Raw genomic sequence first — 23,168 nt, forward strand, 5'->3', positions numbered from 1 at the left:
GTCAGGGTACTGTCCGATTCATCTCTACCCCATTGCGGACATTGGCCTTTGTTTAGTTTAGTTTAGTTTAGAGATACAGCGTGTAAACAGGCCCTTCAGCCCAACGAGTCCTTGCCGGCCAGTGATTATCTGTACACTAGCACTCTCCTACACATGAGGGGTAATTTACAATTATACCAAATCCAATTAACCTACACACCTGTATGCCTGGAGTGTTGGAGAAAATCTATGTTGTCACAAGGAGAATGTACAAACTTCAAACAGCCAACACCCGTAGTCAGGATTGAACCAGGGTCTCTGGCGCAGTAAGGAGGCAACTCTACTGCTACACCACCATGCCATCCTTTGTCTCCAGGACTGGTGCACTACAATGCTGAGAACTATATTCCACACTCTATCTTCCCCTTTACTCTACCTATTATACTTGATTAAACTTTATTATATTTATGTATATTGAATAGCAAGCAAAACAAAGATTTCAATGTACCTTGGCACACGTGACAATTATAAACCTACGCCTAAAAATGGCATCCGGTCATTGGAGGGAGTTTACCAGAGAAGCAAATTGTAAGCTGGAGATTAAGTGGCTGAGAGTGTCGAACAGAGAGAGTCAAAGCTAGGAATGGTTATTTACTAGTGGAGTTGACTCCTGGGTAAATTTATTTGAGATCATAAAGCACACAGATAAGGCGAATAATGAAAGGTCGAACATTCAGTTTCTTGGGGGTTTCTGCCATTCTCCAGACAATGAGAAAACAATGATAGCTCTTCAGATGTTCATGGCCGAGAAATTTGAACAATTATGCAACAACTCAGCCTTGGAAGAGGATAGACAACAGACAATAGGTGCAGGAGCAGGCCATTCGACCCGTCGAGCCAGCACCACCATTCAATGTGATCATGGGTGATCATCCACAATCAGTACCCCGTTCCTGCCTTCTCCCCATATCCCCTGGCTCCACTATCTTTAAGAGCCCTATCTAGCTCTCTCTTGAAAGCATCCAGAGAACTGGCCTCCACCGCTAATAATCTGCCTTCCTGTTTTTGCTACCAAAGTGGATAACCTCACATTTATCCACATTAAACTGCATATGCCATGCATCTACCCACTCACCCAAACTGTCCAAGTCACCCTGCATTCTCATAGCATCCTCCTCACAGTTCACACTGCCACCCAGCTTTGTGTCATCTGCAAATTTGCTAATGTTACTTTGAATCCCTTCATATAAATCACTGATGTATACTGTAAATAGCTGTGGTATATTGTAAACAGGATGAGGGATGATGGCAGTAAGGTCAGGTTTTGTAAGGGATATAGTAAAAGAAAACTAGCAAACTTAAGACTGGCATGGATTCTCACCTTGATGAGAATGTCTCGATGAGTGTCGTTGGATGAGATGATCCCTGGATCCCTGGATCAGAGGGGTGGTCTTTGTCGTTTTGCCTCCCTTTTGACCTGATAGCCTACAACTGAATGGACTAGTTATCAATGAGATCATTCATAGAAGAAGTTTGGAAATTCCAATTAAACTAAAAGCAGAGCAAAAGAGAAAGAGAAATGACAAGGGAGGAGAAATGGGCAAATTCAAAAGTGGGGGGAGGGGAGATAAGGTTGTTGTTTTTAATATTTAACACTTTATCTTCAGATACAGCTGAAGTTTTGTGTTGTGATGGATTGTGTAAATGATTGTTATCACTGTTACATTAAAATATCAGCAACATTTGTGGCGAGAATGCACTTGATGACTATGAAGATAAAGGCGTCCCCTTAATTGCATGAAGAGTTTTTAATTTAACAACAAACATAAATCCATTATTTTTCACTCCTCGTGAGGCATGAAAATGTGGAATGCATTTTGCTCCTGTTTGCAGTACAAACAAGTGTGGCGGCAGGGGGAAAGAGTTGCAGCAAGGATTTAATCTGCTCTGATGGATTCTGCTGCAAGAGGTACAGTGGGGAAAGCTCAGTGTCCCAAGGCACCCTCCCATGGGAGGGGCATGCACCGTGACTGGGGAACAACACAGAAGCAGATATGTTTTGGCATCCAAAGTGTGCTCTTATAAGACCTTTTATTCCTTTTATTCAGACATGCGGATCAAAGAGTCATAGAGTTATACAGCATGAAATCAGGCCCTTCAGCACAGCTTGCCCACACCAGCCAACATCTCTCAGCCCCACTAGTCCTACCTGCCTGCATTTGGCCCATATGCCTGTCTACCTGTCCATGTACTTGCCGGTTTCTTAAAATTTGCAATAGTCATTGCCTCAACGACCTCCTCTGGCAGCTTGTTCCATACACCCCTCACCCTTTGTGTGAAAAAGTTACCCCTCAGATAGATTCCCATTAAATATCTTCCCCTTCACAAACCTATGTCCTCTGATCCTCGCTTCCTACTCTCAGCAAGAGCTGGTCTGGGTCTGCTGGCAAAGTATTGAATGCCCAGCTGCCCATCTTGAACTCAATAGCTTTGGGGCCAATTCAGAGGACAACTGAGATTAAGAGAGCTAGTGACACATACTAACAAGACCAAGCAAGCTTTGTGTGTGTGTGCCAGCCTCAGATAAATATGGATCAATTTGTAAATATTTCATGACAATCCCACAACTTTCTGGCTTCTTTTTTGGTTACGCTTTTCCAGATTTTATTTTTAATAATTCAAATTCACAAATCCATGGTGGGATTTGAAAATGTTCTCTGAATTATAATTCAGGCCTCCAAATTATGTCCAATAAAGAATTCCTAATATATTTTATATCTTACATGTGCCTTGTAGACTTCTTGGGAGGTAGTTTGGTTTAGCTTAGAGATGCAGTGTAGAAACAGGCCCTTCAGCCCACCAAGTCCATGCTGACCATTGATCATCCACACCTTACATTCTGGGGGGGGGGATTTACAGAGGCCAATTAACCAACAAATGTGCACATCTTTGGGATGTGGGAGAAAACCGGAGCACTCTGTCATTGTGAGGTAGCATCTCTACCAGCTGTGCCACGGTGCTGCCTTGGCAAGAATGCATACGATGAGAATGTCAGGAAACAGTGGCAATTTTTTACATGGGATAAAAACAATTGAGGAAATTATCGTTGGATGCCATTCCACTGAATCTCGCGGTGAGCAATGGTCTTCTTGAGTTACCAGGCAACTCCGGATCCTTATTAACTCCCTGGATGTACAGTCGCAGCAAAGAAAAGCAGCTTCAGTTTCACTACTACTGGTGTGGACTACGCACCACATACGAAACCGCGCACATTCCTACAAGTTACAATGGTTTGTACAGATGCTGAATGTGTCTTCCAATCATGCTTGTGACCCTTAAAAGCTGAGCTTTCCTTTCATATAACCACCGAGCCTGATTTCTGTCTCCCATCCGACCCCTACCCTCCCACATTCAGGTCAGATGGAATGTTGCCACATGTTCTCTGCTGGTGCCTCTCTGTGTTTATACTGGAAGGATTGGGCAGTCTGAATAGATCCAGTGCATTGCACACATCAGCCCGACTGGAAAAGATCCAAGCCTGGCCTTGGTGAGAGGAGGTAAGTGCATTTTGCCAGAAGGCTTCAGTGTTTGAAATCCACGAGGAAACTGCAGAAGTGGCTTCACAAACTTTCTTTGTCCAAAATAAAGTGAGGGTACATCAAAAAAGATCAAATATAAATAGTAACAGTTCAATGACAAATCAGGTTCAACTGATTATCTGTGACATGAAGAAGTAAACAAGCCTGACCATGGCTGTCAAAACGCTGATGGGTCTTAGCATGTTCCAGAGGGGGACTGGAGATTTCTGGGAACACTGGCCAGCTATGGAACAGAGGTCCAATCCCCGGGAATGCTAGCCAGCTGTGAAACTCAAGGCCCCAGGGAGCTGATGGCCACTGAGGACTGATGTGGCCGTGGGGCATCAGAGTAAGCCAGCAAGATGCAGTTCTTAACCCTTGTGTAAATAGGGCTACAGTTATTATAGGGTGGATCCCAACGTACTTATGAGTACTTGAATGTAATGTTGGAAAGTGGAACTCTTAAAAAGAAAATCCATTTCGTTCTCAGTCAAAATAGAACATAATGTACACACTTCTGCCTTGGATCCAATACAACAATATGTCTTTCCACTGACTGCTTAATAGGCAACAAAAGCTTTTCACGGTACCTCGGTATACTTGACCATAAACTAAACTCAAACACCCCAGTATTTTGGAAATAGAAGAATTTAATCCCATCTAATGCACACTCTGGAAAGAGAGCTCCTATGTATCTTATCATAAATCATAAATAGCTAATCATAAATCTTTGGAAGGGTTAAATCTGTTGATAAATGGGATCCTTGCTTTATCAATAAGGGTACAAGGGCAATAGAGTGATGATCACACCTTCGGAAACATTGAATGGCTGTGTCCAATTCGTTCAACAAATTTTTAATGAGGATGTCAACCATTGATAATTAACTCGAATAAGATTTTAACACTGTTACTGAAAAGTTGAGGCGGGCAAGGAATAAAGGTGTTCAAGGATTTCAATGGACAGGGAGAAAACGTTTCTACTGGAAAGAAGGTTGAATAATAGGCACAGAGAGATAACGCCAAGGGGTAGATTCACACAACGTTCACAACCATCCTGTGTACTGGAAGTCAGGGTACAATATGTAGTCAGGGTACAATATGTCAAAGCTCACAACCACATCAGCAATATTTCTCCTGCGTCTGTACACAATATAACCATATAACCATATAGCAATTACAGCACGGAAACAGGCCATCTCGATCTTTCTAGTCCGTGCCGAACACATATTCTCCCCTAGTCCCATATACCTGTGCTCAGACCATAACCCTCCATTCCTTTCCCGTCCATATAACTATCCAATTTATTTTTAAATGATAAAAACGAACCTGCCTCCACCACCTTCACTGGAAGCTCATTCCACACAGCCACCACTCTCTGAGTAAAGAAGTTCCTCCTCATGTTACCCCTAAACTTCTGTCCCTTAATTCTCAAGTCATGTCCCCTTGTTTGAATCTTCCCTACTCTCAGTGGGAAAAGCTTATCCACGTCAACTCTGTCTATCCCTCTCATCATTTTAAAGACCTCTATCAAGTCCCCCCTTAACCTTCTGCACTCCAAAGAATAAAGCCCTAACTTGTTCAACCTTTCTCTGTAACTTAGTTGTTGAAACCCAGGCAACATTCTAGTAAATCTCCTCTGTACTCTCTCTATTTTGTTGACATCCTTCCTATAATTAGGCGACCAAAATTGTACACCATACTCCAGAATTGGCCTCACCAATGCCTTGTACAATTTTAACATTACATCCCAACTTCTATACTCAATGCTCTGATTTATAAAGGCCAGCACACCAAAAGCTTTCTTTACCACCCTATCTACATGAGATTCCACTTTCAGGGAACTGTGCACAGTTATTCCCAGATCCCTCTGTTCACCTGCATTCTTCAATTCCCTACCATTTACCATGTACGTCCTATTTTGATTTGTCCTGCTAAGATGTAGCACCTCACACTTATCAGCATTAAACTCCATCTGCCATCTTTCAGCCCACTCTTCCAACTGGCATAAATCTCTCTGTAGACTTTGAAAATCTACTTCATTATCCACAACCCCACCTATCTTAGTATCATCTGCATACTTACTAATCCAATTTACCACACCATCATCCAGATCATTGATGTACATGACAAACAACAGTGGACCCAACACAGATCCCTGTGGCACCCCACTAGTCACTGGCCTCCAACCTGACAAACAACCATCCACCATTACTCTCTGGCATCTCCCATTCAGCCACTGTTGAATCCATCTTGCTACTCCACCATTAATACCCAACCATTGAACCTTCTTAACCAACCTTCCATGAGGAACCTTGTCAAAGGCCTTACTAAAGTCCATATAGACAACATCCACTGCTTTACCCTCATCAATTTCCCGAGTAACCTCTTCAAAAAATTCAAGAAGTTTAGTCAAACATGACCTTCCAGGCACAAATCCATGTTGACTGTTCCTAATCAGACCCTGTTTATCCAGATGCTTATATATATTATCTCTAAGTATCCTTTCCATTATTTTGCCCACCACTGACGTCAAACTAACAGGTCTATAATTGCTAGGTTTACTCTTAGACCCCTTTTTAAACAATGGAACAACATGCGCAGTACGCCAATCCTCGGGGACTATTCCCGTTTCTAATGACATTTGAAATATTTCTGTCATAGCCCCAACTATTTCTACACTAACTTCCCTCAATGTCCAATAAATCATTCAATCATGTTTCATTTGCTTTGTCAACTATTACAGACAGCAGGATAGGGGAATCAAGAAGGAATACATTTAAGGTGAAGAGAAAGATAGCAATCTGAGAGGCAACTTTTACATGTAGAGGGTGGTGTCATATGGAAACAGCTGAAAGGAAGAAATAGTTGAGGTTGGTATAATAACACAATTTAAAAAACATTTGGACAGGTAGATGAATAGGAAAGGTTTAGAGGGACATGGGCCGAACATGGGCAAATAGGAACGGCGTAGATGTGGCATCTTGATCGGCATGGATGTGTTGGGCCAAGGGCCTGTTTCCATGCTGCATGACTATAACTATAACTAAAAGATTTATATATGGGTACACTTACCTCAATGTCATTAGCAAGATGTTTTTCTCTGTAGATATTATTTATTTCTTGCTCCCTTTATTTACTGCTCTGTCCTACATTTAATATTGGTCAGCATGAGGATTAATACAATGTTTTATATAGAGGCTGCTTTAATCTGTCTGTGATGTAGTAAATGCTCTTTGCTTATTCTAAACACAACTTTTGGTTGTGACCACCTTTTGTGAAAGTAAATGCAATTATTTTCGAATGCTGTTTTCTGTAATTTGTCATTACCTACTAGTGCCAACATCTACACTCATTAACTACTAGTGCTAACATGTTCACTCATTAACTTGGTGGCTACATCTACCCTCATAAACTACTGGTCCCAACGTGTGCACTCTCTAACTACTGATGCCAATGTGTACATTTATTAACTACTGGTGCCAATGTGTACAGCGTTCATTGAACAACGGCGCTAAGGTCTACAACACTCATTATCTCTTGGTGCCAATGTGTACAGCATTCATTAACTACTGGTGCTAACATGTATAACTCATTAACTACTGGTGCCAGGCAGAGTTTGAAAATATCTGCCAAATCAGGAAATACTTACAAATTTCTCCCTGCCATTTGTTATACAATACACAACAAGCAGTTATTGATCACAATCTCAGCTCACTGGGAAAGTAGCTGGATGTGTGATTTCCTTCCATAACTTGTCATACCTGTTTAAAGGATATAATGATTCACTCTTATATTCTTGCTGTGGCAGAAAAATTGCACATAGCAAAATTAGCCAAAGCATATTAGAGCACCTTCACTCACTTCAGCAGAATGATACAGTTTGAGGGAAGATTTGGTCATCTTTTACTGATTTAACAATCGATCACCTGAATACATCAATAACACTGCAAAATATAGCATTTGCCTTACATTTCTGGTGACTATATTTAGTTGTCCCTGTTAACACACTTGCTCTGCTGTCTAATGTAAGGACTTCATACAGCCTCTTTGTTTTGCACAAATCCATAGACTTGCTGCTGTGCAGTGTGCCAGTTTCTTTGCCCTGGTTTCTTACCTGTTGTCAGCCATCAGAAAGTAGGCCATGAATTGTTGAGCTGCTCCTGATTTTGCAAAGTGATGAAGTATCCTGTCTCTACAAGGGGTCACAGAAAGATCGCAGGGGATGATACTTGCACACTGCAAAATAATAGCAACAACAGCACCCATCAAAATGCAAGCTCAATTTAAAAAATAATCAAACAAGCTCAATCATACTGAGTTACAGTGTTGTGATACACGTTAAGTATAGAGTCAAACAGCACAGAATCAGACCCTTTGGCCCAATTTGTCTATGCCGACCAAGATGCCCCATCTACATTAGCCCCCCTGCCCATAGTTGCCCCATATCCCTCTAAACCTTTCTTATCCATGTACCTGTCCAATGTATTTTAAATGCTGTTATAGTACCTGCCTCAACTACCTCCTCCGGCAGCTCACACCATACACCAACCACCCTCTGTGTGAAAATAATTAAAAAATGTCAAAAGAGGTTGTCCGATTTAGTTAAGGATTTGAAAACACTAAGTTAACAATTGATTTCCAAAATTAGAAAATCCATACAGTGAAGAGCATTATCTTAGAATTATTGCCAGTGACCAGGGAGCAAAGTTTAGAGCAATGTTTCATTAAGGCTTAATTACACATGGCTATTTCCCATATATGAGTACTACATAGTGCTGTGGTCTTTGGTTTAAACATGAAAGAAAGGAAAAAGGTCGGAGAGAAAAAGATATTGACCGACCCTTAGCCTCTGTGATCTCCTTTGACCACGAGAAGCAACAAAGTGCGAGTCTTGCCCCAGGAACTGGCTGGACCTCCAGCCAAGCCACCCCAGTGCAATTATAGCTCCTTCCTGTGATGAGACAAATTGCCCAGGTCTATCATATTGATAAAAATCAAGGCAATACAAAACAATCCGTCCCAATCATCAATAAAGTGATGAAAGCCATCGTCAACTGTGTTATCAAGTGGTGTTTATTCATCAATGCCCTGCTCACTGATACTCATCTTGGGTTTCACCAGGAATACTGGTCCCTAAACCTTGGTCCATGGACCAAAAGACAAAATTCCAGAAATTAGGTGCGAGTCTATCTTCGATACATTTCATGAATGTGGTCTGAGCTGGTGTCTGTTACTTGGCCAGTGGGTAAGAGGGATCAGCTTTGGTATTATAGACATCAAGTCCCCCAGTCCTCCAAGGATCCATATATCAAGTTTATGGGAAACAATGATTCTCTCCAGATCGGGAACAGGAACATGCCTCGAACAGGACAGCGAAGCGTTTGGACACAAACTGGGACCAGGGTCTCTAGCTCATAGTGTACCCTTTACATGACTCATCTAGGAGATGAGCATATTATCAAGGCTTGGCCAAGACTTACAAGCAGCCAAAAGCCAATTGTAACACAATTCCAAAAGAAAGGGGCATCTGATGCACAACGCATTATCATCATTTTTATACAAACCAATGTAGGAAGTGATTCGCCTGACCTTTATCTTAGTTCAGCCTTTGCTCGGGAGCAGGACAGCAGGAGAGCTTGAAAATCTTTTAATCTGGAACTCGTGCCTTGACACTGAGCTGAGTAATGTAAATCACCCAGTCGCTAACAATCTGGGGAGAGCAGTTGTCTGCATGCGGCAGTGCTCGAGATCCATTATCCTGCTGCTGGAATAACATTTCCTTGCAAACGCATATCCCAATTGCTGCTTTTCTTCTTAAAAAATGCTGAAAGTGAAAAAAACATACTGACTGAGATATTTTTCCAAGTTCCATTTATCCTTTCCTATATTGCTTCTTTTCATAATCCCTGAGCCTCCTCATCTCACTAATCTCCAGATTTCTATAATTCCAGTATTCATCATTTTATGCATTTAATCCTTCCACCGTGATGTTAACTTCTATCATTGTTATAACCATTGAGATTTAGTATCTAACAACATAAGAAGGAGTTCACTGTGGCTTATGACAGCAGGAACCACCGAGATTCCAGTAGTTTACCCACTTTGAACCTGAGGGCAGCACAGCTGATAGAGCCGCTGCCTCACACCGCCAGAGACAAGGGTTCGATCCTAACCTCAGTGCTATCTGTGTGGAGTTTGCACGTTCTCCCTGTGACTGCATGGGTTTCCTCCGGGCACTCCGGTTTCCTCCCACTTTCCAAAGACATGCGAGTTTGTAGGTTAATTGGCCGCTGCAATTTGCCCCTGGTGTATAGATCGTGGATAGAAACGTGGGATAACACAGAACTAGTGTGAACGGGTGATCGATGGTCAGTGTGGACTTGGTGGGCTGAAGGGCCTGCTTCCATGCTGTATTTCTGAACTGAACTCTGTGACAGTGGGCAGGTTTGTCCAGCAATCTCAGTCAGAACTGCTGCTCCATCTGGCTGGATTGATGAAGTTTCACCCATTGGCAACCCACTGACCTGCTTCACAAGACATGACCAAACTTGAACCGAAACAGAAAAGCTAAAAAAATTCAGCCAGCCAAGCGGCACCTGCGGAAAGAGGTTTACACACTGAAATGGCATGAAACTGGATCTTTCCCTCTGATGCCCTGTTTACTGTCACCAAAGATAGTCACTGCTATGTAACGATTAGTACACACAAGGGAAGGTACTCTTATACCACAATGCCATCGGGGCTAAACTCTTTATCTAACGTACTCTGGGCAACAACGGATAAGATGTTGCAGGGAGGCAAATATTCCACCAGCATGGCGGAGAGAAATCATTGCACCCTTGAGGAGGTACAATGCCAGTCTGAAAGCAAAGCCAATCCTTAGTTCAGAAGGACATGCAAGTTTAAAACAAGTTAAGGAATCAGAGGCCCCTTGAGGTTTTAAAGGATAAAGGGAAGCAACAGCATTGGGAATGAAAGGTCAGGAAATAGAGACCCACAGAGTTTAAATATACAGGGTTCCTTTAGGGAAAATTAACTTTAAAAAAAGTTTTTAAAAAAGGAAAATCTAATAATAATGCCATTTTAAGTAGATTCATTCTTTGTGTTGAATGAATCTAATAAATAGAGATATGTAGAGAACCTCAGACACATGGAACACATATTCAGAACCGTAGGGAAACCTCAGGAAGCTTTCACTCGCGGTCTTAGCTGCCAAGCTGAGCAACAGCTGATGTTACTGTGGTCCTCCAGTAAGATCCAGTGCTTCGTGAGTGATTGCTTCTGGTAATGGCCACCCACAGACGGGCAGGCAAAACTGGAAGTAAGCAAGGTGAGGCCTTTATAGTGGAGATGCTTCAGCTACCATCTGGATATATGCCCGTAAGGTCATAAGTGATAGGAGCAGAATTAGGCCATTTGGCCCACTGTCTACTCCGCCATTCAATCATGGCTGATTTATCTCTCCCTCCGAACCCCATTCTCCTGTATTCTCCCCATAACACCTGACACCCATACTAATCAAGAATCTATCTCTGCTTTAAAAATATCCATTGACTTGGCCTCCACAGCCTCTGTGGCAAATAATTCCCAGATTCACCACCATCTGACTAAAGAAGTTTCTTCTCATCTTCCTAACGGAATGTCCTTTAATTCTGAGGCTATGACCTCTAGTCCTACTCTCCCAATAGTGGAAACATCTTCTCCACATCCACTCTATCCAAGCCTTTCACTGTTCGGTACGCTTCTATGAGGTAAAAGATTAGGGAAATAAAAGCATGACTTCTATGGCTCTCCATGATAGAGAGTAACATGGAGGGGAAAGGAAAAGCATATGAATGACACCGGGCTGCCAAAACAGTGAGACCAGGCTGATTGTGGATTGATCACAGGATAGTGGTTAAAGAGAATTAAGTGAGAGCATGAAAGAAACTTGGAATAAGCTTAAAAGAAAACACAAAACTAGTTTGTATCAAAAGGAGAAGAGTTACAAGACGAGAGGTGGAGACAAAGGTGAAATGTGAAGAGACTATCTACGGAAAAGGTACAACTACTCGAGGATAAAGAAGAGAATTTGTGCTTGCAATCTGGGAATGTAGGCGAGGAACTAAATGCATACGTTGCATCTGTTTTCACCAAGAAGGTCAAGGAGGAAAGTGAGATCTGATTGGAGAATACTAACATGCAAGGATAGTTTTAGATTGAGGCGGAGAAGGTATTGGGGCTCTTGAAGAGCTTTAAGGTGGATATATCGCCAGCGCCCAAGGTCAGAATCGAACCCGAGTCCCTGGATCTGTGAGGCAGCAGCTCTACCCGCTGCACCACTGTGTCGTATATAGAGTGACTTATGCACATGTCAGCTTGATGTGATCCAGTAGACCATTGACTGTGCCACGTGTTTGACTGATTATCCACTGCATGATGAAGCAGCCAAATATAAAGCACAGATCACGGTCAACAGCAGGTGTATCATCGATTGAAACATGAAAGACATTGGTGCAGAGTTGCTGAGTGGAGCCCGTTTACTGTATGTGGCTGTGGGAGAGATTTGTGGGAGGGTAGATAGACAGAAGTGGACCGAAGAATGACAGGGAATGGGAAGATGGTGTACAGATTGTAACTGTGAGAGGACCTGCAGAATAAAGTGTTCTGAATCAACATCTGCCAAATATCTCTTGCAATTACTGTGCTTGCTACCACACCCACTGGTTCCTCAGGTGCCTCAGCGCCATCCTCCAGCTGATTCTCAGAGGGCCTCTGCTGCAGCTGCTCCCTTCAATACCAGGTCATTGACTCTGCACCAATGCCAAGAGCATCTTGGAGATGTTAGCAGGGTGGTATTGAGGAATAACTGACTGGCTCAGTTGGAGTCAGACTCTAACTCTGAGGGAAAGACACAAATGCTGGAGTAGCTCAGTAAGTCAGATAGCATCTCTGGAGAATATGGAGAATATCTAACTCTGATGGCACAGATGTCACTTAAGGATGGGACCCAGAGGCGAATGTACTCATCGTCCCTGTGCTCCGCTGCTGTTTAGATCAGAAGCGCAAATGCTTGATCTCCCTGGAACAAATTTTCACGTGCACATGTTGGGCAGAATTAGGGCTCAGAAGAAATGCATTACCCCTGCTCCACAGAAAACCAGGATCACAGATCCAAATTCAGATTAGTTTATCGTCATATCCATCAGGGTTGAATTAAATTCATTGATCACATGAAGATCACAGGGTAAACAGCCAACATGCAATAACGATAAATGCAACAATAAGTACAACAACCTGTGCAAAACAGCAGCATGGTGTATTTTGAAGCAAAAAACATTGACGTACGTCATAAATGATACGAGCAGAATTAGGCCATTCGGCCCATTAGGTCTACTCTGCTATTCAATCATGGCAGATCTATCTCTCCCTCCTAACCCCATTTTCCTGCCTTCTCCACATACCCTCTGAAACCCGTACTAATCAAAAATCTATCTATATCTGCCTTAAAAATATCCACTGTCTTGACCTCCACAGTCTTCTGTGGCATAATTCCATAGATTCACCACCCACTGACTAAATAAATTCCTCTTCATCTCCTTCCTAAAAGAACGTCCACAGTATCCTCTGATGCAAGCTAAATTAACATTCAGTCAACAACAACTTGCATTTATAAATCTTTATTCCAGCAAAACATTCCAAGTGTCACGGGAATATTGTCAAAGTTTAACCGTGAGATCAAGATGGCCAAAAACTTTGGCATATCTTGAGGAGAGAGCTGGAGTTGATTAAGGAGAGGATTACAGAGATCAGGATATTAGCAGCCAAAACACAGCCACCGTTAAACTCAGCGCTGTAGAAGATGTCAAAACTGGAAGAGTAGAGAGACTGAGCAGAGAGATCTTGAAAGACCATAGGACCAAGGCTGCAGAGGTGAGCGACAGGGAAACAAATATGTTAAAAAAATACAGTGCAGTGAAGTCTTAAAATCAAACAATGCCAAATTTGAAGGAAAAATGTATCAGCAAACACAAAAAGTGTGTGTGTGAATACAATATTGTGAGTTCAGAGGGTCTCTGGGCTGGTGAATTATCTGGAAGACATCCGTGCCTTCCCGAGGTTTCTAAAAATGTTATTTGGTAAAACAATATGCTCTCCTGATCTCTATTGCCTGACTTATCCTTGAATTTGAACAATGATGAAACGCAGACAAATTTTTATCACTATATTATTTGTAAGAAATAGAAAAGAAAATGTCCATCACACAAGTTCCCTGCTGCATGAGTCAATGACTCTATAACACCTTCATTACTACCATAAATGTCTGCACTGGATTTTGAGTGTGGGTCCTGCAGAAAACATTTCACAACCATTTCAATATTTGTTTTCATTCTGAGTCTCCTGAGGCTTTGCTCCTTCATCAGTTCCAGTTAGTTCCAGGAGAGAGTTAGATATAGCTCTTAGGGCTAATGGAATCAAGTGATATGGGGAGAAAGCAGGAAGGGGGTACTGCTTTTGGATGATGAGCCATGATCATATTGAATGGCAGTACTGGCTCGAAGGGCCAAACGGCCTACACCTGCACCTATTTTCTATGTTCTATGTTTCGATGTTTCTCTTGTGCCCATTTAATCCTTTGTCAGAGTAATCTGAGGAACCTAGCCAACTTCAACTGTGACACCTCACTTTCATAACATCCAAAGATTTCACTGCAACCATCTGTTTCTTCATCTAACCGAAACACACAAGGTCCCTCCAGGGAGGCACCCAATATGCAAAGGAAAATGGTAATAAAGCAGAGGGGAAAATAGTCTTTCAGCTCTTTGTATACAAGTCCCACAGTGCAGCCAATATACAGTAAATACTACCTTTCAATTATATGCACGCAAATTGCTGCCTCCCTCGTAAACTTTGCATCTCAGGTGCAGCCTAGCAACCACCAACCAGAGAATGTTCTTACTATTATTTTGCATCCCCAATGACCACCGTTAACAAATGAAGCATAGATGGGACTGCAGATTATCTGTCGTGGTAATGAACTAATTGTCTGCATCTTTTGCTGGCATTGGCCATCCCAAACCCATCTGTCTTGGTCCTGGAACTAACTGCACCTTGCATTGTAAACAGATGCTAGCCTGGCATGGCACGACCACACCCCTTTGTTCTGGTCCGGTTGCCCTGGAAACAGAAACTAATGAGTCATCCCAGCGAGAAAGATCAGAACCAAGGAGATTAATTTCAGCTGTCGCTCTGAATTAGATCTGTATTCGAGCTGGTCAATTTTGCTGAGTTACTCCAGCTTTTTGTGTCTATCTTCGATGTAAGCCAGCGTCCACAGTTCCTTCCAACACATGGAGTGCAAGATTGTTTCAAACCAGTTTCTGTTACATAGGCCTGAGCTAGAGGGGACTGGACTACATTTTAATCAAGAAGGTTTGATCACCTAGATATAGGAAACCTTGTACCTCTGAATTTAACTCCAAGGGATCTTGGATAACAACGAGGTTCTGTTAGGTCATGTAATACTCATCAAATGCCTTCCTGTTTATGTCAGTGGAAACACAGCAAAACATTTCATCACTCAGGTGGCCCTACATATGCTTTGATGTGTGGAGTAGGTTTCAAGGGGCCACCCTGCTGGCTGGTTCAAAGTTGAGGGTGTGCACAGAGTAGTGCAGACCCTACTAGGCTAGATTTTCATCTTCAGTGCAAGATGGTAATTGCTCAAGTGGATTTCTTGTCCTTTCTAGGCTTGTTTGGTTTTCACGTACTAAAACTATTTGCAGTATTTCAGGTGAGGTAGGGTCTAGTAAGTCAAACAAAATTCTCTCAATTGTTGTTGAGCAAATCTTTTTAATAAATGATGGTTTTACAGAGGGGAGTGATAAAGTGAGCCACAAAGCTTTAAAACAGGGAGAGCATTGTTGCACGTTCTATGACTGTCACTTCTGTTTAGTTTAGTTTAGAGATGCAGCGTGGAAACAGGCCCTTTGGCCCACCGAGTCCACACCGACCAGCGATCCCTGTACACCAGCACTATCCTACACACTAGGAACAATTCACATTGTTTACCGAAGTCGGTTAACCTACAAACCTGTACGTCTTTGGAGTGTGGGAGAAAACCGGAGCACTCGAGGAAAACTCACGTGGTCACGGGGAGAACATGCAAATGCCATACAGACAGCACCCCAGGTCAGGATCGAACCCGGGTCTCTGGCGCTGTAAGGTAGCAACTCTACCGCTGTGCCACCACATTGTCCTTGGTCTGCAACCTTACAGGGGTTGAAGCAGCACTAGACTGTGGGTTCGAAAGGGCCTGTTCCACTTGGGCGTCATTTGCGCGTCACGCAGATAGCGCTCAAAGTTTTTGTACATCCCAAAATCCTGGGGAGCCGCGTGTAACCGCGCGCGTCGTGACACGTAAATGATGTCGTGTAAATGACACGTGGCAAACTTCATTCTCAGGCAATGAAGCAAGCTTCCCTGAGGATGTAACTGTCAAAGCTACAGGAGATTTTTGTCAAAATAATTTTAGCTCAAAGCAACAGCCCATGTACCCATGAGCCATTTCAAGACAGAATAGAAACAGTGCAATTTCACACCGATCAAACGGTAGTCTTGTTATTAAAACTATTCAGGATGCCAATCTCTCTGCTGCAACTGGAGCTGCTGTCAAGAGCTGATGTGCCACCCCCAGCACACTCTCCACTCTCCCCGCTCACCCTTATTCTTCAGCTCGCCCCACTGTCAGGTTTCCACTCCATCTCCTCCCACTGCGGCCAGGAGATGTACCTCCTGCACCCACCCTTATGGACCACTGAAAACACACCTCCTCCTCTACTCTGGAACCCTGCCCCCAGCTCCTCTCATAGAAACATAGAAACATAGAAATTAGGTGCAGGAGTAGGCCATTCGGCCCTTCGAGCCTGCACCCATGGAATGGCTGATCCCAACTCAGTATCCCCCTGCTCCTCTCATGCCCCCTGACCCCTTAGCCACAGGGCCACATAGCTCCCTCTTAATATAGCCAAAAAACATGAGAGAATCTCACCATACAGGCTTCACCCATTAACCTGCATCTCACATACAGGCTTCATCCCCCGAGGTAGTTTTAACAATGAAATTGTTATCGTTCAGTATTTTTTACTATTACCTCTTTCACGCACAAAATAACTTCTGTTTTGTGCATATTTGCAGCTTCCGCCTTTCTTCCATGAAATAGTGCCAGAATAGAGGATTCTTTGAGGAATTCTCCTGCCTGGCATCTTGCTGGACCTGAATCTCTTTGATGCTTGGTGTGATCTCCTGCGCAGAGAGGGAGAAAAAAGAAAATGCTGAAAACACACATTTCAGGCAGCCTCAGGAAGTCTGAACTCCAGGTTAATTCTTCTGTAGCACACGGTCTCACTCTTCACCTTGTCCATGTTTCACGGCCTAGTTGACTGCTGTGCATTCCAGTGTTCTCCACCCAGATTCGGATCTCCGTTCTTCTGTTGGGCAAGTACAGAGACACTGATGAATCTGCCAGCTCTGAGAGGGGCAGATGTCCATGGCTTTCAGAGGCATTCTTGAGTAAGACTGTCTCTGACCCCAGCATGACATCTGATCACATTGGTCAAGGCCTGTCACCACTCAGAGTATCAATGTCCTGCTTCAGGATTAATGGGACAGCACCACTGGATCTGCACTTATCACATTGGTTCCCCTCCCTGTTCACAGTTATCTGGCTGGTATTTGCAGTCTATCTGAGACATCTGTTTTTGCCAATGATCCACTTACTTGAACAATCCCACCCAAACCCAGAGGAGGAAGGGTTGGACAGTGGAATTAAAAGCTGTGAGTCACCAGCCTTCTACAGTACCACTGCCACAACATTCAGCGCAATGATTGAGATCAGCCACAAGATGTGGAAGACTTGGGAAAGTTCCCCACAGTTTCCCAGTGGTCAAACCATGCAGGTGGAAGCCTAAATTAATATTAAAAATGCCCTTTCCTTCAAAGTTCATTCCCTTCCCTTCAGACTCCTTGTGGCCTTGTGTATTAGGAATATTTCCTTCAAGATGTCTTAAATAACTCTCTCCTTCTGCAGATGTTCGGGGATTCCCACTCTTCATTGAACATTGTCAGACATGGCCGGCTGCAGTCTGCTGTCTCAGGGAAACAGCTGTGATGGTCAAATTTCCACCCCATCCATCTGTCAGGTTGTGGATCAGGAGGACATTAGGTGTTCTCCCTTGCTTTTACTATGTTTGGGGAATGGGTATTTCAACTCAAAGAAATATTCAAGAGGTGAAGGGACAGCATGGTGGCAGGGCAGTGTAGTTGATACCATACAGCGCTCAGAGACCCGGGTTCAATCCTAACAATAAATACTGTCTGTAAGGAGTTTGTACGTTCCCCACATAACCGCGTGGGTTTTTCCCAGGTGCCCCGGTTTCCTCCAGCACTCCAAAGATGTACAGGTTTGTTGGTTAATTGGCTTTGGTGAAAATTGTAAATTGGCCCTAATGTTTAGTGTGTGCTAGTAATGGCGATCGCTGCTCGGTTTGGACCCGGTGGGCGGAAGGGCCTGTTTATGTGCTGTATCTATAAAATAATGTGCAGTGAACCAGAGAGGTCTGAGGATCCTCGATTCCATTATGCCTGAGACCAAAGATCCCAGGCACAACAGATTACCTCACTGTGGCCCACACACAAGGAATTTGTGAACTCCTGTCTCTGGAGAGAATGAGGATAGTGAAGGAAGTACGTTGGGTCCCAGACTGGTGGGGATGAGTGATGACTGTTGACTAAGAAAAGATGTGAGAGGGGCTGTGAGTTATGAATGCACTGGAGTTTGTACGTCAAGAGTGTAGTGTGGGGAGAGGATCCCATAAGTTGAGAATTTAGTCCCATTTTGTCGGGAGTGCATTTTACAGTCAATCGTTGGGAGATATTGTGGAAAAGGCGGACCCGGAGAGAAGATATAAAGGCTAAAGAGATGATTGGTGTCAGGGCTTTGCTGAGCGTGGGGTTAGGAAAGAGTTTTGTCCCAGATCCAAAAGCTTTGAGGGTCTTGGCAGGAACAGGTAAGCCGGGGATATTTGCCAGTTAAAAAGTGAAGGATGGTTCCCCAGCTGTAGAGTCCAAAACCAGGGGTCACATTCTCAATAATTGGCCTGGAATGGGAAGAAATGTTTGCATTCAAAGGCTGGCTAATTGTTGAAATTCACAACTCTGAGAGCTGTTGAGGCTCAGTCATAAATTGCATTCAAAACCAAAATCAAAAGTTTGCTGAACATTCTGGGATGCAGAAAAATGGCAGAAAATGATCGAGGTTGAAGATCATGGGATAAACATGCGGGTATAGTATGTGAATAGTAAATGAACCTTGAGGAAATTCAGCAGCAACCCACACAGGGCTGGGGTCTGTACTGAAGGTGGAACTGGCATCAAACTTCCAGTCAGAGCCTGGTCAGTAATGGTGACCCAAGCTGCCCAAGTCCCTGTGACGGTGGTACACCTGTGTACCAGTGCTGAGAGTCGAACGTCATCCACCGATTGACATCACTGCACCCCGCCCTGCAGCCATCACATACATGAACGTCACACACACGTGGTGGGGGCAGAGGTCAAATATCGAGCTGTGCACCATGCGTACACAGAACACCTACCCTGGCCTGGTAACTTGGTGTCTCCGGTAACAAATAAAACCGTTGTGCCGTGCCGGAGAATATGTCGGCCACAGTGTTCACATACTTCTTTGCCAAGATGTAAACTTGGCAACATCCACACAGGTTTGCAGGCACCACGTTGAAGTCCATCTACACATAGTTCTATTTTGGGAATTTTCAGTATGCATTGCTGTGTTCAATTTATTTTGTGTACATTCAGTATTTATTTGACGTCAATCGAATTTGACCTCTCTTTAACAGGCCAACAGTCAGCCTTTTATTTTCCCCTTAGATATGTAAATATTCTGCAACGCTTGGGAAAAGAACTCCAATGTACCCGTGGTCTCTGAGCAAAAATCACACTCAGCAGCATAAAGTGTGTAAGGTGCATCTGCTGGGTTTGGAACCAAGACACAGGGTGGTGCCAAACTGCCAGATGGGGGAACAGCTTGATGTCAGGCACATGCACATGGTTATTGTTGCACTGTTCCCATGCAAATAATACCCCAATTATTGACGAAAAAATATTGAACCGATGTGATGTTACATTTCTCCAACGTTTAGCGTTACTTCCCCGCTGTCAGACTCTGAGAAAAGTTCAAGGGTTATTTTAATCTTATTTTAACTTCGACTGAAATGAAATGAAGGTACTGTAGGGTTCAACCATTCCCGTAACATAAGAAGAGCAGTAATGAATCTAAAACAAGTAAAGAGCATATTGATTTACAATAGTGGAGAGGGCTTGAAATTGATATGGTGCCGAACAGCATTGATGTCAAGGCACTGAAATTACACAACTGCACTGCCACCCGGGTCATGGAGCTGTGCTGGAAAGGCAGCTCACACACTGTCATCACTTGTCTTCACCACCATGCTCTGCTGCTATTCCTCTCAGTTTCAAATACATTTCCGTAATCTGGCTGTTGCAGAATCTTTCATCTTGCTACTCGTTTATCAGCAAACTATTGTTTGACTCTTAATAATCTGTTTAATATCTCATAACCACTCTGTGCAGATGGCACCTGATATATCTGCCAGTCTCTACATCAGAAGCTGAAATATTTCTGTAGGATTGCTGCTCATTTATGCCAATAGCCTAAATTCCATACAGATGGAAGCAATATTGCTCAATAGCAGTGGTTAACCCATATATAATAATGCACAGGTGACATTTTGGGTCGAGACTCTTCTTCAGACTGAAGATTGGTCTTGACCAGAAATTTCACCTATTCCTTTTCTCCAGAGATGCTGCCTGACCCGCTGAGTTACTCCAGCTTTTTGTGTCTAACTTGTGTAAAGTAGCATCTGCAGTTCCTTCCTACACACAATAATGCACAATTGTTCCCTGTCCTTTCTGAGTTTAAAAAAAAAAGCCAAATCATTCAAAACCATTCAAAATCATTCCAGCCAAATCATGGAAGAATGTTGGAAACATAGTCAGAGTGGGGATGTCTGTGCAACCCCCACGTGCAACAATACGTGATGAAAGCAAAACGAGAGAAATTATTCTATAACAATTAAAAATTTAAGAAAAACAGAAAATGGGCCAAATGCCTAACAGATCACGCAGTATCTGTGGAAAGAAAAACAGTTGCTGGTCAGGTTGAAGACCCTTCACCAGACAAAGAGTGTGTGACCTGAAATGTTAACTCTATTTCTCTTTCCACAGATGCTACCTGACCAGCTGAGTTCTTCCATTATTTTTTTTAAATTACAGATTTTCAACATGTGCAGTCTTTAGTTTCTTGTTGAAAACTGAGTGGCTGTAAAAACTGAAGAGCCACAAGCTATCTGCACTATTGGCCTCACTGAAGTTCTGGAATAGCTCAAACCTCTGCCAGTCTCAACCAAAAATGTTCTTACCACCTTCAGGAGTTTGTTTCTTCAAGTTGTATAATGCAATAACATTAACATTATTAGTTATTTTGTGGCATTTAATTTCAAAAAACAGATTGGTGAAATCAGTTTTAGCCCTCGGTCAATAGCAATATTAAAAATATATATTTTAGGAGCTTGTTTAGAAATGTTGTGATGATGCTGAGAGTGTGAGAGATCAGATCTGCGCAGTCACAGAGAGAACATACATCACACAAAACAGCGCCCAAGGTCAGGATTAAACCTGGATCTACGTCGGTAGTAGCTCGACCAACTGTGCTGCTAGCTACCGTGAGTTGCAGAATTTCCGGAACTTTCTGCTGCACCCGACCACAATTTACTTCACACAACCAGCATCACAGCCTGACACTTCCAGTATGTACAAAAACGTACTGGGTTACTGCTGAAGGTTAGGGCTGAAACACTGTAGAGAAATAGAGAAACCATAATGCTATTAATGGTGTTCAGTTATCATTTAAGTAATAAATCACAGCCTTCCATGGAAAAAAATCAAAGATTTAAAAAATGTTAAATTTTTAATTCATTATGTTTTTCTCCTATTTTACCTTTTTCCACATTTTCATTATTTTCTTCTTTTAATTTCTCTTTTTGTACCAGGTTCTTGTAAATCCATGGTCTGAAGAAGGGTCTCGAACCGAAATGTCACCCATTTCTTCTCTCCAGAGTTGCTGCCTGTCCTTCTGAGTTACTCTAGCTTTTTGTGTCAATCTTCATTGTTCCTCTGTTAGGGAGTCAGGGTCATACAGCAAAGGAACAGTCCATTCAGCACAACATACCAATGATGACCATTAAGCCCAATCTACACCAGTCCCACCTGGTCATGTTGGTCCCATATCCCTTTCTTGTCCATGTAAATATCCAAGTATTATTTTATCAAACAGTAATGGTTTCACCATCACTGAGACCCTAGCCAGATGCCCAGTCTTCACCACTCGGGACCCTCTAACATTCTGCATGTTGTGCCACAAGCTCTGTTCAAACTTAAAAGTGTGCTCAGTGGTACAACAGACAATTAAAAGGTGCCCGGCCCCAAGGATCAGCTCTTGACCTTCTTTCAGTTACAAACACATGGATTGCCAGAGTCTAAACATTGTCAATCCAGCAAAGATAACGGGTGGATCATTCTCATCCCAACCCTTGTAAAATCTCCTGAGATTTAAAGTGTTTAACGTTGCAGAATGACTAAGTCCTGGAGAGCGGACCGTAGAAGGATTCCTTACCTTTGAACACAGCAAGTCGCTGAAACACTAGAGGAGTACAGCACATTTCAGTGACACTGGAGCTTCACATGCTTTAGTTACTTAGAATGGCTTTAATGAAAACAAGACAAACAAATGTTAGAAATGCTAGAACATTGATAGCAGTCATCATTATCCATCCTTTTGTCACATAAAATGTACATGGTTAACTCTTTGGACTTTCTAATTATTTACCAGTTTAGTTGTTTTAGAGGTTTATGTAGGTATAGACTAGTGGATATACCTTATGATGTTTCTACCTGCCTACAAAGCTATTTATCCAACCAATTCAAATTAATACTGTAAATCATTCTCATCCTGGACCTGGATATAGGAATATGGAACGTCAGGCAAGGAACACACGAGACATGTTGTACAGTTATTACACAATCTCCTCCACTGCAGGAATTCATGCAAGTATCTGAACAACCCACCAAGTGACCTTCCAATTCTCCCTTTCATTGCCTCTCCATATTTACATGACACCCCTAGAAACTCTGCCCATTGTGCAACATGTTTCCCAATGATTCTCAGAGTCTGTTTACTGGGATTTCAAGTGACATGAGATTACCAGACCAGATTTATCCAATCTCTGGTGTCCTGAAACCATAATAAACAGGAAAGGAGTGGTCCGCTCAGCCAATCAGCCTGCTTCTGTATTCAATGGGATCATGGGTGATCCAACATTGCTCAGGTCCACTTTGCTGCCTTTCCTCATAGCCTTGATTCTACTTTGGCTGCATATATGCCCAAGGAATCTTTGTGATGCACCGTTCCCAAGGCCCAGTGTTCTAAAAGAAGAAACCTTTCCTCATTTCAACCTTAAATGGGGCTCCTTATTCTGA

The sequence above is a fragment of the Leucoraja erinacea genome, chromosome 22 (assembly GCF_028641065.1).
Source record: "Leucoraja erinacea ecotype New England chromosome 22, Leri_hhj_1, whole genome shotgun sequence".
Classification (NCBI taxonomy): Eukaryota; Metazoa; Chordata; class Chondrichthyes; order Rajiformes; family Rajidae; genus Leucoraja; species Leucoraja erinaceus.